The 17,395-nt window shown below is 38.7% G+C and overlaps 1 long non-coding RNA gene across 3 annotated transcripts in view; it reads right to left on the bottom strand.

The window, feature by feature from the left end:
- Positions 1-17,395, bottom strand: part of LOC140526453 (uncharacterized) — a 130,788-nt gene that overhangs the window by 14,541 nt on the left and 98,852 nt on the right. For all 3 annotated transcript variants that reach the window (XR_011974377.1, XR_011974376.1, XR_011974378.1), the window contains 2 exons: positions 15,511-15,695; positions 4,719-4,820 (listed from right to left, as the gene is read on the bottom strand). This is a non-coding gene — a long non-coding RNA (uncharacterized lncRNA). The remainder of the gene's footprint in view (positions 1-4,718; positions 4,821-15,510; positions 15,696-17,395) is intronic.

The raw sequence follows: 17,395 nt of genomic DNA, 5'->3' as shown, positions 1-17,395 counted from the left end.
CTTGTATGTACATCATACATGTATGTATATAGGTAGTACCCTGCCTCTTAATTAACCTCCACAGCTTCACTATTACCATATGAAGTAAGTTCATGAAATGTTTCCAATTTGGAAAGTGAAGAAATTGATGGACAGAGTGGATAAGTGACTCCACCAGTGTTATAATGATAGCAGGTCTAGAAAACATCCTCTGAAAATCTGAATCCACAGTTCAACTTTCAGGTGAATCTGGACCTCACTGAATATCCAAGACACAGGCTACCTGAACAAAAAAATGATATGTTTTAAGCTAGCTTCAAAGATAGCCATCGTTGGGAAGGTGTCAATAACAGCTATACATAGGTGATGCTACTGCCCAAACAATTACTGCAGTATTGGAGGAACCCTGAGAGAAGGGTTGGCTGCCCCAGGCATACCAGCAATGGGCCTTAACAATGTTTTATTCTAGCACGTGGAATTCAGACTTAGTCACTGGAACCCCCTCCTCATTCCTGCCATGTCAATTTTCTGGAGTTATTTTGGACCATGAGGTGATCTAGGATGCCAGGCACTGAGAAGCTGGGCTATCCTTTAGCAACAATGTAAATGAATTTGATGTGTATTTTTTATTTTATTGCTTTTCTGTACCCACTTTCAGCCCTGCTTTTCCCTTCCCAATTTTTTGCCCCAAGTTTCAGATATCTAAGGTAATCATGTAGTGTCTGCCTCCTCCATTTCAGCTAGCTGCAAGTTAAAAATTATTTAGCTCATAAGATGGTATAAATGATCTATATAATGTACCTCTATAGTCATGGACATCATAACAGGCATTATGGTTCCTTAATCCAAAGGAACAAAGCTCTAACCCTGGAACCTTGTGTATCAGCAAAAAGGATGTCAAGAGAAGAGAGGGGATTTTTAGATGAGAAGGCACCTGGCAGAAAGCATGCCAGCTATGCAGTTGTTCATTGTTAAGTATTAGGCTAACCCTGCTGAGAGCTCCTTCACAAAGATTCTAATAATTCTCACTGCAGTTATTAATGAGTCAGCAGTGTGGTACAGTAGCCAAAAAACTAATGTGATCTTGGCCCACATTTAGAAGGATGTCACTTCCAGTAACAGAGACGTGTACCCCATCTGGGATGCTGTGCTTAGTTTGGGGCACTGCGGTTTCATAAAAATGTTGTTGACAAACTAGAGAGTCTCCAAAGGAGTACAACCAGTTTAGTGAAGGGCTTTGAGTCCATGTCCTGTGTGGATTGGTTGAAAGAACTGGGCCTGTTTAGTTTGAAAAAGACAAGACTTAGGGAAGATATGGTAACTGTCTTCAAGAATTAAAAGGGCTATCATATGGAAGAATAATTAGACTTTTTCTGGCACAGGAGGGCTCAAAACCATTAGAATGGATAAAAACAATAAAAAGTCCAATTTAGGATTGATGTCAGGAAAAACTTCTTAAAAATTAGAACTGTCCAAAAATAAGAATGGGCTGCCTTAAGAGGCAAGGAGTTCCCCAACATTGGAGGCTTTCAAACACAAGCAGGATAATCAAATATCTGGTATGTTATAATAAGGGTTCCTTTTTGTGTGTAGGTTGGATTGTTGGCCTTCTAACTCAAAATTCTGTGATTCTGTGTTTACACATATTTAATCAATGCTATTTTTCTGGGAAACCCTACAATGTTTTTTTTATCCCTTTCCTTACAAATCTAAAACATACCCTGCAAATTCTTAAGGGTTATATGAGGTGTTCAAAGAGGACTAGCACCTCTAGTGTTAGGGCTTCTAAGCCCTTTTCAGGACTACCAATCTACCTTTGCTGTGTGCCTGGCACTCAACTCTCACTTGGGACTCCAAGAAGTTGTAGCCTGCACAGTGACCGCACCTCAAAAACTGCGTCAGATAAACCAGGGCTAAACCAGGTTGAGGGTAAATTACAGGCCTCAAAACCATCAGTGAGTTGCCAGGGAGGGTGTCTACCCCAAGCTTGTGAAGACTTCCCCCAGTGGAATAGGTGGGTGAGAACAATTTGTTCCAAAGGCCATGAAGGCGGCTAAAGCAGGCACTTAGAGCCTGGTCAGACAGTGAAGACACCAAGGTCATCTACTGCATCCCAGGCCATTGCCAGTTGTCTTGTCCTGCCTGCTGCTGGACTTTGTTGACGCTGGAAGAGAGAGTGAGGCTGATGACTTTGCACATCCCTGCCTCACTTAGATCCAGTTCACACAGGAGCCAAGACATAACCCCATGTTGTCATTGGTCCTTTTCAAAAATACAGGACAGATAACAACAACAACAAATTCTTGAATTCAAATGAAGCAAAACTCTGAAGGAACTCAGAGAAAGCCCAGCTACATCTCTCCCTCAGAGTTCTAGGGCATCCCTGAGGGGTTTGGAGGTGACTCCTTAATGCTTTTAACCTGAGCTATCACCTGTAGTCAAGGAAACTTGTGTTCAAATCGAGTCCCAGATACTTACTAGCTATGTGGGGCAAGTCACTGAACATTTGTCTGCCTCAATTTCATCATGATGACCTAATTTCAAGAGTTGTTTTGAGAATAAAATGAGAAAATATTCCTAAGGAGCTTTGCAAACTTTTAAGTGTTTTCTTTATTTTTAATAGACAGCTATTTTTGTTATTATTTGTCACACTGTTAGCCCCCAGTGACTAACATCCCAGTTCCATTTAACCAGTTCAATTAGCTTTTTTGCAAAGAGATATTTATTTCAAGGATTTAACAAGAATAGAAGTACAGTTTTCCCTCAATTGGAAAGAGTGGGCTCAAACTTAAAGCAGCTTCTATATGGTGTCTGCTCCAAATGTGCTTCTGCTTCTTCTGGACTGGGTCCAGCAGATCATTTAGGACTTTGCTTCTCATCACCTGGCTTCTAGCAAGCCCCAGTATGGACTCCAGCTCCTGGACTTCTGTTGTCTCTTCATCCTGACCTTTTAAAACTCACAAGTTCAAATCTATCTCTAATACTCTGCCTAAGAATGAAGAGAAAAGATTCAGAAACAATAGTAGGTTCGTGTACTCTTGGACTCATGTTGGTTCCAATAAGAGAAGGTCCAAAGGCTTTCCTGGAGGAGCTTCTGGAGGCTTCATTTTCCCCATCAGACACCAGCCGGGCAAGCAAAAAGGAGACTGAGAAATTTGCTCTGGATGCCCAGTATCTTTTGAATGTACAGCAGCTACAGCTCCACAATCAAAAATATTACTCTTCACATGGATTGGAGTGCCAGAATCATTTACAAAGCATCTTGGCTTACTCCAATTTGAAGAGCAGGACCTTTATATTACATATTATCTTGTTCTTTTCTGGAAGCCTGCTCATCATATGCTCATCAGCCTGAGCCTTTCTGGGAGGACGCTCTCTCTCTTTCTTCTTCTACATGGGTATTACATTAGCCATGAACTGTGAGCTGTGCATGCTCACCAATCCCCCATTACCCAAAAATCTACAGATGGGCTATAGCAACATGGAGTTTTTGTTTGTTTGTTTGTTTTTAGGTGAAATGGTCCTATATCTGTCAACCCACAAGTGTTTATTGAGTACATTCTATGTGTTCAGCACTGGTGCTGGAGCAACTAAGGCAGGAACTCTGTCTTCATGGAAGTTTAACAAAGACACAATAAAATCTAAATTTGTAGCAGAAAATCAGAGAAATCACTGAGGGCTACAAATGTCAGAGAAGCCTCCCTGCAGAAGGTGAGATTCAAGCTGGTCTCTGAGGATTGAAGGGATTTGGATGAGCAGAGAAAAAAATGAGCACAATGTCATAGGTTGGTAAGAAGCTATATTTCAAAGGTTTGCAGGCAAGAATTAACGTAGGTTTTACCCAGGGTTGTGAAATGTCTAGTCCACAAATGAAGTGGACGCTATGATGTGCCAGAGAATAAAGGAAAATAAGATGGAAAAAAGGTGAAGGACCTGGAATATGGAGTGTTTCAAAAGTTAAGATTACTGATCCGCTACTGGTGATGTCTGAAAAACTATAAAGAGCAGGAAAAATACTACAGAAATAGAAAATGCTTCAATTTATATAAAAAGGTAGAAAGTGTACTTCATTAAAGTACAAGGGGCTTGATTTTGATTCCTGGTAAAATTATAGAATATGTTACTAAGGGGAAGTTTTATAAGTACTTGGAAAGTAGTTATCATTGAGAACCAATAGAACCTCACTCAGAACAGGTCATACCAGACTAACTTCATTCCTCTTTTTTGAAGGGTTATTTAAATTGGTTACTACATTGGTCACCCAGGGGAATTTGTAAATATAGGGATGATGATGATGATGGTGGTGATGGTGATGATGATGATGATGGTGATGGTGATGGTGATGGTGATGGTGGTGGTGGTGGTGATGGTGATGGTGATGGTGGTGGTGATGGTGGTGGTGGTGGTGATGGTGGTGGTGATGGTGATGGTGATGGTGATGGTGATGGTGGTGGTGGTGGTGATGGTGATGGTGATGGTGGTGGTGATGGTGGTGGTGGTGGTGGTGGTGGTGATGGTGATGGTGATGGTGATGGTGATGGTGATGGTGGTGGTGGTGGTGTTAGTGGTGATGATGATGATGATGATAAAATCTAGCATTTATATAGAATTTTAAGATTTGCAAAGCACTTTACATATGTTAACTCATTTGATCCTCACAACAACTCTGTGAGGTAGGTTCTATTATTAGGTTCATTTTACATATGGACAAACAGATGCAAAAAAGTTGAGTTACTTACTTGTCCAGGGTCACAAAGCTCAGAAGTATTCAAGGCAGGATTTGAACTCAGATCATTATTCCTTGATTCCAAGACCCACACACTATCCATTGTGCCACCTACCTGTTAAAATGTAGGACCTCAGTCAGAAATCTGTCAAATAATCTACTGCTCTCCTTATGATCAAGATTGGCAGATATGGACCCAAAGAATTGAAAGATGGATCAATTTTAAGCTGAAGGATCTAGCTGAATCTGACTTTGGCTTTATTCTACTCAAAAATATTATTAGTGACCAAGATAATAGTCATTAGATATAGTCTGGCATAACGGGCTTGGAGTGAGGAAGACCTCTATTCAAATCTGATCTCTGATCTATAAGCTGTATGACCCTGGCCAAATCATTTAACCAACTCAACCTCAAGTAACTACCTAGGACTTATTTATTGACAGGTTGCCTTATTGAAAGGAATTAGTTCCTGCACCAAGTTCTACAGACTGACAAAATCACAGATCCTGTGAGCTGAAAGAATTGGAGATGTTTAGCTTGGATAAAACTCAGCAAATGTAATAGCTGGATTCAAGTATTTGAAGGGCTATCAGGTGGAAGAGAGATTCTGCTTGAACCCAGAGGACAAAATTAGAAGCAATAATTGGAGTTGCAAAGAGGTTTTAATTCATTGTGAAACTGACAAATTATCAGAGCTGTCCAACATTGGAATGGGTTTTCTCAACACTCAGCGAGTTCCACACTGCTGAAGGTCTTCAGAAAGAAGCAGTGATCTCTTGGCATGGATGTTATGGAGGAGATACCTACTGCTGTTCAGGTATAAGTTAACAGGATCATGTATGTTGAGCTAAAAAGGCACTTAAAAGCCATATGGTTTAACTCTCTCCTTTTTCCATATGAGAAAACTGAGGCTCAAAAAGGTTAGGCCCCATAAGTAGTGAGTGATAGAGCTATGAATTGAATCCAGGTCTTTTGATTCAAAATTCCTGATGATTTGTATCTTTCCACCTCTGAGATCTTGTGATTTTGTAATTTGGACTTAATGAAGTAGGTAACTGGGGAGTCATTGTAGGTTCTGGACCAGAGGAGTAATATAATTAAAGTGTTATTTTAGAAATATTAATCTCACAGCAAAATTCACGACAGGTTGGGGGAATAGGGGTCATGGTGAGGAAGAAAGAGACTGGAGTATTAGCTCTCATCTACTTAGTCTTTAGGCCAGCACAGAATGGTAGCCATGCTTTTCCACATCATAGCCTTTCACACCTGAAAGGCCAAAACAATGCTCTTTGGATAGTCAAGAAAAGTTGAACACTCAGCAGCTACGTAAGCCTTTATTACACGCGCGCACACATACACACACACACACACACACACACACACACACACACACACATACACACACACACACACACACCCCTAAAGCAACCTCCATCTACAAGTAAAAGTACATAACCAAGAGGAGGAAAGGAATGTTTACAAAATATCGCAGCAGCAATCTGAAGGGATGGAACTGGACAGAATCTTGCCCTTTGGACAGTACACATTGTGTTCCGCTCAACCAGACGCTTACAAGATTAAAAAGAAAAAGCTGCAGGATATTCAGCCACGCCTGAGTAAGCACAGTGGTGAGAATGCATTGTAAGAGGAAATTTCATTAGATGGTCTAAGTGTGTCACCTCTGCTCAGTGCTGGGCCTTGGCAATCCTTCTGCTCTATTTGCTGGCATGAAAACTCATTATTTTAGATCAAAGAACACTGAAGGAAGACAATCATATGGATCCACTGTGTCACTCATTAAAATTAATTATTTTCCCAGTTCAGTTCTGCTTGTTTACTGTTTTGTCCAATGAGAGAACCAGGATTTGCAGAGCCCAATTAGAGCCAAGGCCATTTCAAAATCAGATAAAATGTTCCAGGGTGGGAGGGAGCCCCAGGAGACTTACTGCTGGGAAGAGGATGTGCCAAACTCATGCTTAAAAAAAAAAAAAGAAGTAAAAAAGCTGCCTCATCAGAAATTTTCCTCTTTGGAATTCATTTTTGGACAGTTCTGCCAACCTATACAGACATCTTTTCCATATCTCATTTCTGAAAGCCCCCAGTTGAAAAGAATGAACTAGTTTTCATTGTTACTTTACACTGAGTAATTTTAATTAGTTCTCCAGTCAATAAAAATCCTCCAGATGTGAGTTTTCCATCCTGTAAAGTGCCTGTAGGTGTCTCAATTGTTTTATTTCTTGTTATTACCAAACATATATAAGTGACTTGTATGAATTTGGAGATTTATCATGAGATTCATTGGTGAATGGATCTATTGATCACTGCCAATGTGCTAATATGCCTGATTAATCTCACAAGAATGAAAACAAATAGAAAACCTGACAGTGCAGCTCAGTGTCACATCCCTTAGAATTCTAATCTGTTAATAAAAAGATAGAATGAAGCCTTTGTACCACAGGCAAAAATACTGTGTCTATGGGTTTTTAAAAGGTACAGAGAATATTAAAACTATTAATATTCCTTGCTTCTGACTGTATCCTCACAGAAATAGGAAAGGATTCAGGGTTGTTTTGCTTTATTTTTTTTTCTTAAATGCACAATACTGCACCATTGTCTGGGTGAATTATAGAGAAATATCCTGAAAAGCTTGTGTTTCCCATTTTTTATTACAAACCTTTTAGGCATTGAAGTAGGGCTGCTATTCATCTGTCCTTTTAAACAACAATAATGGTGAGGGCTTCTGAACACAGCCAGCATGAGGGTCTGGGGGATGCAGCTGTCGTATGGTAAATCAGGACAAAGGGACTAAGTCCAGGTGGTAAGTCAGTCAGGGTGGTAGAGAGTAAGAGACAATGACTTGGACAGTAGAAGCCAAAAAAGATTTGTTTTTTATGTGGGATATAATTACAACTGAAATTGTTTCCTTTGTGACTTATAGAAATCAATCATTACTTCATAGTCAGTTCTGTCTACAACACTTACCAGTTGCATGTTTATAGGCCAACAACTTAACTTCCACAGACCTGTTTTTCATTTATAAAATGAGACTTTTAGGGCATATAGCCTCTAAGGTTTCTCTTAGCTTTAGAGCTATAATTTTGTGATACTCATATCCTATGAATCGCATTATCAGGAAGTCCCATTCTGGCAATGCAACAGGCTTCAGGTAACCACCTAGAATAGGAACATGGCTCCATGGAAAGACTGGAGTCAGAGGATCTAAGTTCAAACCCTACTCTACCATTTACTATTAACTCTACAACTTTAAAAAGTAATTTTTCCCCTCTCAGTTTTTCTTCATCTATAAAACACTGGTCCAGGGAATGGAATTTTCTAAATGGAATCTGTTTAAGAGCCTAATGGATTCTGGTTCTTCCACTTAACTAGTTCTGCAACCTTAGGCAAGATTTTCAGTTAAGAATAGTTTAGTCACTCAGCCTTAAGTTATTGGGGTTTTTTTTAAATAGACAATTAAGTTGGTATAGTAAGAATATTTTATACAAAAACAAAAGCATATTTTACATAAACTATAAAAAAATATTTTATATTTTAAAAAGTCAGTGACATACCCTGCCATCAGCACATGCAGATTCCAGGAGAAAGTGGATTCAAGCTTAGGCAGTACGTGTAGCAAAAGGGCACTGAAAGTGCTTTTTTTTCCTGGCATTCTCAAGAAGTTCTTCTTAAGAAGCAGAAAACTGGGAAAGAATTTTTACCACTAGTGTCTTTGATAAAGGCCTCATTCCTAAAATACATAGAGAACTGAGTAAAATTTACAAGAGTACAAGTGATTCCCCAATTGATAAATGCTCAAAGGATTCAAAGAGGCATTCTGGAGAGCAATTTGGAACTATGTCCAAAGGACTATAAAAATGCGTATAACCTTTGACCCAGCAATGCCACTTCTAAGGCTATATCCTAAAGAGATCATAAAAATGGGAAAAGGACCCAGATGTACAAAAATATTTATAGCACCTCTTTTTGTGGTGGCCAAGAACTGGAAATTGAGGGCATTCCCATCAATTGGGGAATGGCTGAACAAGTTGTGGTATATGAATGTAATGGAATGCTATAAGAAATGATGAACAGAAAATCCTGGAAAGACTTAAATGAACTGATGCTGACTAAGGTGAGTAGAACCAGAAGAACATGATTCACAGAAACAGCCACAGTGTACTATGACTGATTTTGATAGACTTCTCAGCAATGCAAGGACTCATGACGGCAAATGCCATCGACATCCAGAGAAAGGACTAGGGAGCTGGAATACAGAGTGAAGCAGACTATCTTCTTTTTTGCTTTATTTTTTTTCTTTCTCATGGTTTCTTCCATTTGTTATAATTCTTCTATGCAATATGACTAATATGTAAATATGTTTAATAAGAATATATGTGTAGAACTCATATCAGATTGCATGCCATCTTGGGGAAGGAGGGAGGGAAGGAAGAAAATTTAAAAGTTATGGAAGTGAATGTTGAAAACTAAAAATAAATAAATTGAAAACTGTAGAAAAAAAAGAGCTTTGAAAATCTTTTTTAAAAAGTTCCCCTTAAGTATGGTGAATCTACCTCATTATCCTCCCCCTTTCTCCATCTTGGGTGACTTAGCATCCCATCTGTAGATTTAGTCCTACCCAAGGAGATATAAGGACCTATAGATACTATGAGCCCCAAAAGGCTAACCATCAATTAACCATTGCTGCTTCTTCCTCTCTAAGCTTGTATTCTAATAATATAATCTTATGTCCCAGGACTGCTAATCCTGTCTTGTTCATTGTGACCAAGCTGCTCACCCAGGACCTAGGACTGGTATTCCATCTTTTTTTTCTTGTAACTAAGTCCCCTTAAAAAAATTCCATCCAATATCTCAGTTTGTCTGTGACTAAGACCCTATTTCCCAAACCAAAGTTTTATTGGTATAACTCAGTCAGGAGAGGATACAACTAGCCAATGATTATACCAGCACATTGGTCCTAGGAGAGAGGAGGAAGCATAAGTAGCCACTAACAATCATCAGACAGCTTTAAAGAAACAAGCAGAGCCAGACAAACAATCAGAATCCCTCTGACCTCTCTACTCCTTGAATCCTGTCTCCTATAAACTACTGACTCAAATCCTTTCTGCTACACCTACTTATGCCTAAACCCCTAAAAATCTGGCTCTCCAAACAAATTCTGGTATTTTCCTAGCCTGGTATTTTGACTACCATATCACATCTTCTCCAATAAGGGATTGTATCTATCCTTTACTAGTGAATTGTCATGTGTTCTACTCCCTCTGGGCAAGATTTGTCATTCCTTCTATAGGATGAGTTTTCCAAGTTTATTTCAAGTTCCAGCTCTGGTGTCTTCCCTGCTTTATATTTCTCTCACTGCTCAGACATCTATTTCTTACCTACTACTGTATTCCTCTCTGATACACCTTTGCCTCCTTGAGGGGCTTAGTACTTAAGCATTGCTGAGAGTCATTGGTCAGGCTACAGGGTGAACAGGTCAGACTGTCAAGAGGACAGATTAATCTCCCTTGTCCTGACTGCCCATAACATCGAGTGGTTCCCATGAAAGCCACCATGGTACAATGAAGGTGAAGGCTATCTTGACCCAGTGATGAGATCCCATGTCTTTCCCATACCCTAGAGGAGTTCTTCCTCAGCATGGCCCTTCCCATGACTCTCTAACTTCTTTTACCATCTCATTTGCCCCAAGGGCCAGACTTCCTAGTTGTAGCTCTTACTAGACCTTAGGTATTATCCCTTCTATATGAGTTCACTATGTACTACACTTGACTGCCCCAAATGTTGAATCCTTAATACGAGAAGTAAGCATATATGAAGAGGAAGGACATTTGGGTGCTTTCTATTTCTCAGATTAAAGTACAGAATTTAAAAGGTAGTTTTCCCTCAGATGAGAAACAGGTAAAACTTGTTTCTTGGTCTCTTTACAAGTTTGAAAACATAATTTTATTCTTTTCAAACATGCTTATGCTTGTCTGTAGATTGTTTTAGATTGAATGTCTAGGGCAAGCTTAGTATGTATTTTATGCACTGAGGAGCTCATCTGGTCACTTTGGTTAAAAAGGTAGAGGAAGAAAAGGACATGGAGGCATTTTTTGATATCCTATGTCTTCTCTAATTAAGAACATCACAAAGCAGAATCCATTCAGCATATGTTCTGGAACATCATAGCCAATGTGTAACAGGATATCTCCAGATATCCACAAGAGACAGCAAAAGACAACACCATTGTATGATCATACTCATTAAATCGAGTGCAAGGGCATTTGGGAAGCGACATATTTCCTGCTTTGCCGTGGAGTAGTAGGCACAACTTAAAATGAATGTAAGCTACTACCAGGTGCACAGTGGTTCTGGGCTATGACCTTGTGGTCTGAATGGATAGGCTTTCCATGGCTGTAAATAACTAAGAGAATAGATATAGAAGCTCAGTATGCCTCTTTTGGTCACTAAATGATATCTCAAAATATTATTTTATACAACAAGCACAACTTCCCTATTATAATTATAATATATACTATAGGGCTGGTCCTTGGGCTAATAGCATACTACAGCAAGGAATATAAAAATAATATACCATATTAAAGCAGCAGAACAAATATTAGCATATCACTTAGCACTAACAGCAGTGATTCTCCAAGAAACTGCTGATATATTCTAGCATAACAGAAGAGGTGGTGAGTCAAGAAAATCTAGGTTCAAGTCCTGCTCCTTACCTAATGACTTGGTGACCTTGCCCAAGCCACTTAATTAGGAGTAGCTAAGACCAATGATCTCCATTAGCAGAGAGTCAAAGAGAGTGTCATCAAAATTCCCTAAACACAGATTTTAAAAAAGAACTTAAAGAAAGAATTCAAGAAATGTGCATCAAAGTACTTTTGCACAGTGAGATATCTTTATGACTAACCATTAATTACTTTTCAATCACTGCTCAATCTCCCTCCTTCCTCCTCCATTTTTTTCCTTCTGGAATTAAGCAGAATAGCATTCTAATTCACCATTTTAAATGTTTTTGACTCAGAAGCCTTCAAGGGAATACAGGAAAGATAACGTTGTCTCTGGTGCTTCCCCTTCTGACAGCTGAGCACACAAACCCCCTGCAGGCACCTTATATTTAGTATCCCCTTTCTCTCTCCCACAAATCTAGCGGGGAGAAGGCATTTCAACGTTCTCATCATTTTCTCAGTTAACCCTATGACTCTCTAGACTCTTCCTTACCTTTTAGTGAAAACAAAGAGAAAAATAAAATCACACTGCAGTGCAAAGCTGGAAGTCTGTGTGAAAATTTTCATATTTATTTTTTTCCCTAGTTAGTATTTTCTGTGGCATTTATCATTTCTAATACATTATTGCCATTAGTGTCAGGGCTCAGCAACTGGTAAATAGAGAGGAAAGAAGGAAGGAAGGAAGGAAGGAAGGAAGGAAGGAAGGAAGGAAGGAAGGAAGGAAGGAAGGAAGGAAGGAACGAAGGAAGGAACGAAGGAACGAAGGAACAAAGGAAATAATTAATAATTTAATGATTCTGAGTATAATTTTCCCACTTTACTTTTCTTGCTTTTTTTTTGAAATATGGCTAATGTAGAAATATATTTGCATCAATTTACATGTACAGTTGATATTACATTGCTTCCCTTCCCAGTGGATGGGGAAGGGGTTAGGAAGGAGGAAGAGAATTTAGAACTCAAAATTTAAAAAGAAAAAAATGTTAAAAATAAATAACAAATAAATTTTTTTCTAAAAGGATATTTTTTAAAAAATAAAAGGAAACTTGGTGGCACAGTGACTAGAGCACTGAGTGAGAGAGATTTTTTTGTAAGGATCAAATAAAATAATATTTGTTAAATTAAAAAAAACACTACTTCACACAAAGTACATATTAGGCAATATATAAATGTTTATTCCCTTCCTTTTCCTTTTCCTTGTCCACTGTGCCACCCAGATACCTCAGATAAGTCGACCTATCTGGCTGCTGGTTAGTTTAAACAGAGGTTGTAGGGATCTTCCAGCCTTGTGCAGATTCCGCATGCTCTAAATACTAGGGCTTAATGATGGATGGTAAGGTAAGATCAGGACCTAGAATTAGACAGACCTGCTGCATGCAGTCCTACCCATTAACTGGGAAGATTTCATTAGTGAGAACTAGGAGGAAATCTAGGCAGGCAGTTAAGGCAAGAGACCCTTGTATGTATGAGAATGCGCATGTAATGACAAGAACAATTTTATTACCTTAATAAGATAATGGGAATAAGTTTGTCAACTTAGTATCACTAACTCCATTTTTCTTTAAGCCTCCATGTGTTTTGATTAAATGTTTTCCTGTAAGTTGTTTTTCAATAATAAAATAAGCTAGTTTTATGGTTTGAGGAGGTAAACATGAATATTCTTAAACCACTGATAACTATATGTGGATCCTCTGATAGGACACACCATCACAGAAAAATATTACAAACAACTTTACCAGTCATTTATGTATTAACTACCAATCCAACAATGTAGTAAACAAATTGGGAATACCCATAGCTAAAATCTATAAGCGATTCCCCAGAAGCCACAACTTTCAGGCTTCTCTTGGATCACACTAGGGCTGCCTCCTGCCTTCAAGACACTGGAGATTTGAGCATCCTTATGCAAGCTTGAGGTCAGTACTGATTGTCAGAGGCTCGTGATCTCCTCAGAGGGAGACAGGTGACCTCTGGCTGGGCAGAGAGCAAACCTTGTCATGAACACCTGTCTGAAAGAATTACTTTGACCTTTAAGACTCAGGCTGGTGGTTCATTTTAGAGGAGAGGGTTTACATGGTTCACACGTTTTGTCTAATAATGTTTGATTGCATACATCAGGAATTATAAGTCTAATGAGTGTTTCTCTTGTACTAGCTAGCATATATGATAAATCTGCACCAAATGTGCTCCCTGAATTACAACACAGAGAGATAAGGCAGTTACTATAGACATTTATAAGCTGTGTCTCTGGACAAGTTATTTAGCCTTTCTGAGCCTCAGTTTCCTCATCTGTAAATAAGGATAATGCCAGCACCAACATTAAAGGGTTATTGTGAGCATCAAATGGTATAATATACGTAAATCATTTTGCATACTTTAAAGCTTTCTATATTATTTTTGTGGTTATTTTCACCTTACCTACTCACATTCTACAAAACTTAAATATTACAGTGTTTTCCTCACAATAATATTATGACCTAAGGAAGTCAGCCTTAAAAGAGAGGAGCGCTGTCCACTAGGGGTGGGAGCTAGACCCTACTGGAGGACCCGCACACATTTGCTATAGATGCAGGGTCAATGGTAGGTAAAGTGAGGGAGAGCGGCAGCTTGCAGGATGAGTTCCTATTTGAGCCCCAAATTTTCAACCATCTCTGCTCCCCAAAAAGACCTCCCAGAATTTTTGCACCACTACCATCACCACCCCCTGCTATGAGAAGCTCCCTCTTATTGAGGAGTCAAACAGATTACTAATGCTGTTGTTTTGAAAGATATTCAGGAAATCTTCCCTGGTTGGCATTAGGTGTTGGAAATTGAGGAAATTGAGTGTCTGGAAAGAATTTCCACCCTACCCCCTAATCAGTTATTTATATCTATAGTGGTTTCCCATCTAAGCTGGTTCCCCTTCCCCAAGTCAGGTCATTGTCAAAAGCCCAGCTTATAGGGGAATGCAGCTATAAACTTCTGGGAAGAATCTTTAGGAGAATTCCCCTCCCTTGCCCTCATGTGAGTCACTATTTTGACTTAGGAATGTCAAGGATTTACTTCCACAAAGTTTTGCTTCCAAAATCTTTTTTTGCGATATTTGCATGTAAGGAGAAATTTTTGAAAAGTGTTTGAAATGCTTTTTTTAAGTTTTGAAATTAAGATGCCAAAAGAGCAAAGAAAACGTTTTCCTCTGAGTTAGGGCCAAACAAGAGGAAACCATGACTATGTTAGACAAGGGATGTGGGAAATGGAAGAACAGTTTCCTTGGTGGCTGGCTGTTTTTACATCTGATGTCAGTAACAATATAGCCACAGCTAGCGCCCCTCTAACTTTTGGTACCTGGGACAAATCTCCGATTGGCCTGCCCTCGTTCCAGCTCTTGATCTTACTATGATTTTGGATAAGTCACTAAATATCTAAGCCACAATTTCTATTTCCATGAAATAAGAATAACAGAATACTGCCTACATATTTGGCTTTGGTGGATCAAATGCCATTCTTCAAGTCAAGAAGATTGGAATTCTAATCCTGTTTCAGATGCTTACTAGCTGTGATAGCTGGGCTATCACTTAACCTGTCTCAGAGTCAGTTTCCTCATCTGTAATAAATAGGAAAACAGCATCAACATTGCAGAGTTAACACCAAATGGCATGCAAAAAATACTTTGCAAATTTTAAAGCATTATTGTTTTTTTCATCTTGGTTGCTCCCATTCTATAACACTTAAATATTTACCGGGTTTTCCTCACAACAATTCTACTATCTGGGTACTGTACACAATCCCTATCTTTTTGTTGTTCACTCATTTCAGCTGTGTCCGATTCTTCATGAACCCCATGGACAAGAATACTGGAGTTTGCTATTACCTTCTCCGGCTCATTTTGCCTGATGCAAAAACTGAGGTAAACAGGGTTAAGTGACTTGCTCAGGGTCACACAGCTAATAAATACCTGAGGCCAGATTTGAACTCTGGAAGATGAGTCTTCCTGACTCTAGACCCAGCACTCTACACAATGTACCAGATAGCTGCCCAGTTCTTATCCTGACCCTCCTGGAAATCCTCCACAAAGATTTCACACAACATACCGAAGGCCTTTCTCTGGGTCTTTTAGCATTTCATGGCTATCTCAGTACAAGGAAAGTTATCCCTGAAGATCTCTTCATATGTATTTGGATATAAGGCAGGCTGTCCTTTGAAGGGCCCTTTTTTTATGGAGTAGTTTGTGATGAAAAACCGGGCATGTGCTGGTAAATTTTTAACATTGACTGTCCTGAAAAGAAAGGAAACACTTTTAATTTTAATCTGCATTATTAACAATTTTTTTCTATCACTGTTAAGTCTAGACAATCAACAAAACAGTAACTCAAACCCTGCTTTTAGCTAGTTTCATATCTCTGAGGTGGAAATGCTAACAATGAAAATTTAACAAGCAGCTCTTTTGTGCTGCTATTAGCTGACTTGGGCACACCTCTACAAAAAGGGCAGGGGAAAAATAGTTTTGTGTAAAGGGAAAGATTTATATCAACTGTCAAAAGATGTAGGATATTGCCACTGATATAGATAAACATTTTGATGCCTAAAATGATTAGGAAAAGGACTTTATTTTAATTAAATTAAATTAAATTAATTTAAATTGCTAATAACATGTATATAAAGAAATAGCTTTCAGTCAGGATTTGAGCAATTTTAGAAAGACAATTAATTGCTATAAATATAAAGGCTCAAATCACCTTGTGAATGATGTAGAATGATATGTCTGTGTGAAGTTTGATATTTTAAGGAGGCAGAGAAATACCTTTTATTTATTTTTTAAAAACTGGAAAAAATGAGCATAAATAGTTTCTTTGGGGGGGGGGATTTAACAATAAAGTAACGGTAAAGAAAGATGAATCACTGAACCATAAACAATTTGAAGGTTTCAAAGGAATGGATGGACCATGATGAAGAATTAGAACTATGGAGGATTATGGCACTTCAGTTCAATTTTATATAAATTTGATGTCTAAAAAGGACAAAAAATTTAAATGAAATCTTATAAACATTTGAAGACTGTGGTATAATTTTAAAAGGACTATTGATTTGATAGGGGGAATTGGAGGGTTGTGACTTTTTAAGTAAAAGATGAATTACTGGGAGGCAGGAAACTCTCATATAAGTCACTGGAAGCATAAAAGCCAGGAAAGGAAGTTTGTATGGGAAGCAAACTGGATATAGAAAACTGAAAGAAGAACCCGATATAGTAGACAGAGGAAAGGAATGGAAAGTACTGTAGGGTGGGGAGTAGGGAGCGGGCAGGAAGGTGATGAAAAACTACTCTGTCAGGTCATGGAGGTCAGATGCTACCATGTATCTGAAGACTTTAGCTAAGTGATTCCTGATTGGCAGCAGAAAGAACTGGCATTATTAGTCATGAACTTCAAGTGACAGTTTTTCATTCCCAGAACCGAGCAGAGTACCTGACATTTAATAAATGCTTGTTGATTGATTATCTCCTTCCCTTCACTCTCCCCTCCTTAACCCCCATATCTGATCATTTGCTAAAGCCTTATTTGCTCCTGACTCTTGTCGTAGTATCATCGATTGGAAGGGATCTGAATTGGAAGGGATCTGAAAGGCCACGCCCTTCCTTTTACAGATGAGGAAATGTTCATACTCAGGGATTAAATTAATTTTCCAGGGTCACATGACTAGTATCTAAGGTAGGATCTGAACCCAGAGTTTCCTGACTCCAAATACACTACTGCCCCAGTTCCCTTCTCTTCACACACACCTCCAACACTCTAGGTCAGGTCCTTATTACTTCTTATTTGAATAGCCTTGTGATTTGTCTCCCTGCTTCTCTCCTTTCTAATTCTTTTTATAACAGTAATGATGATGATGATGATAACATTTATATAGTACTGTGCAAATTGTTTTACAAATATTTCACTTGATCCTCACAACAACCCTGAGAGGTAGGTGCTATCATTA

The sequence above is a fragment of the Notamacropus eugenii genome, chromosome 2 (genome assembly GCF_028372415.1).
Source record: "Notamacropus eugenii isolate mMacEug1 chromosome 2, mMacEug1.pri_v2, whole genome shotgun sequence".
Lineage (NCBI taxonomy): Eukaryota > Metazoa > Chordata > Mammalia > Diprotodontia > Macropodidae > Notamacropus > Notamacropus eugenii.
Note: the sequence above shows the minus strand (reverse complement) of the source record. Positions and strands in the feature narration are given on the sequence as shown.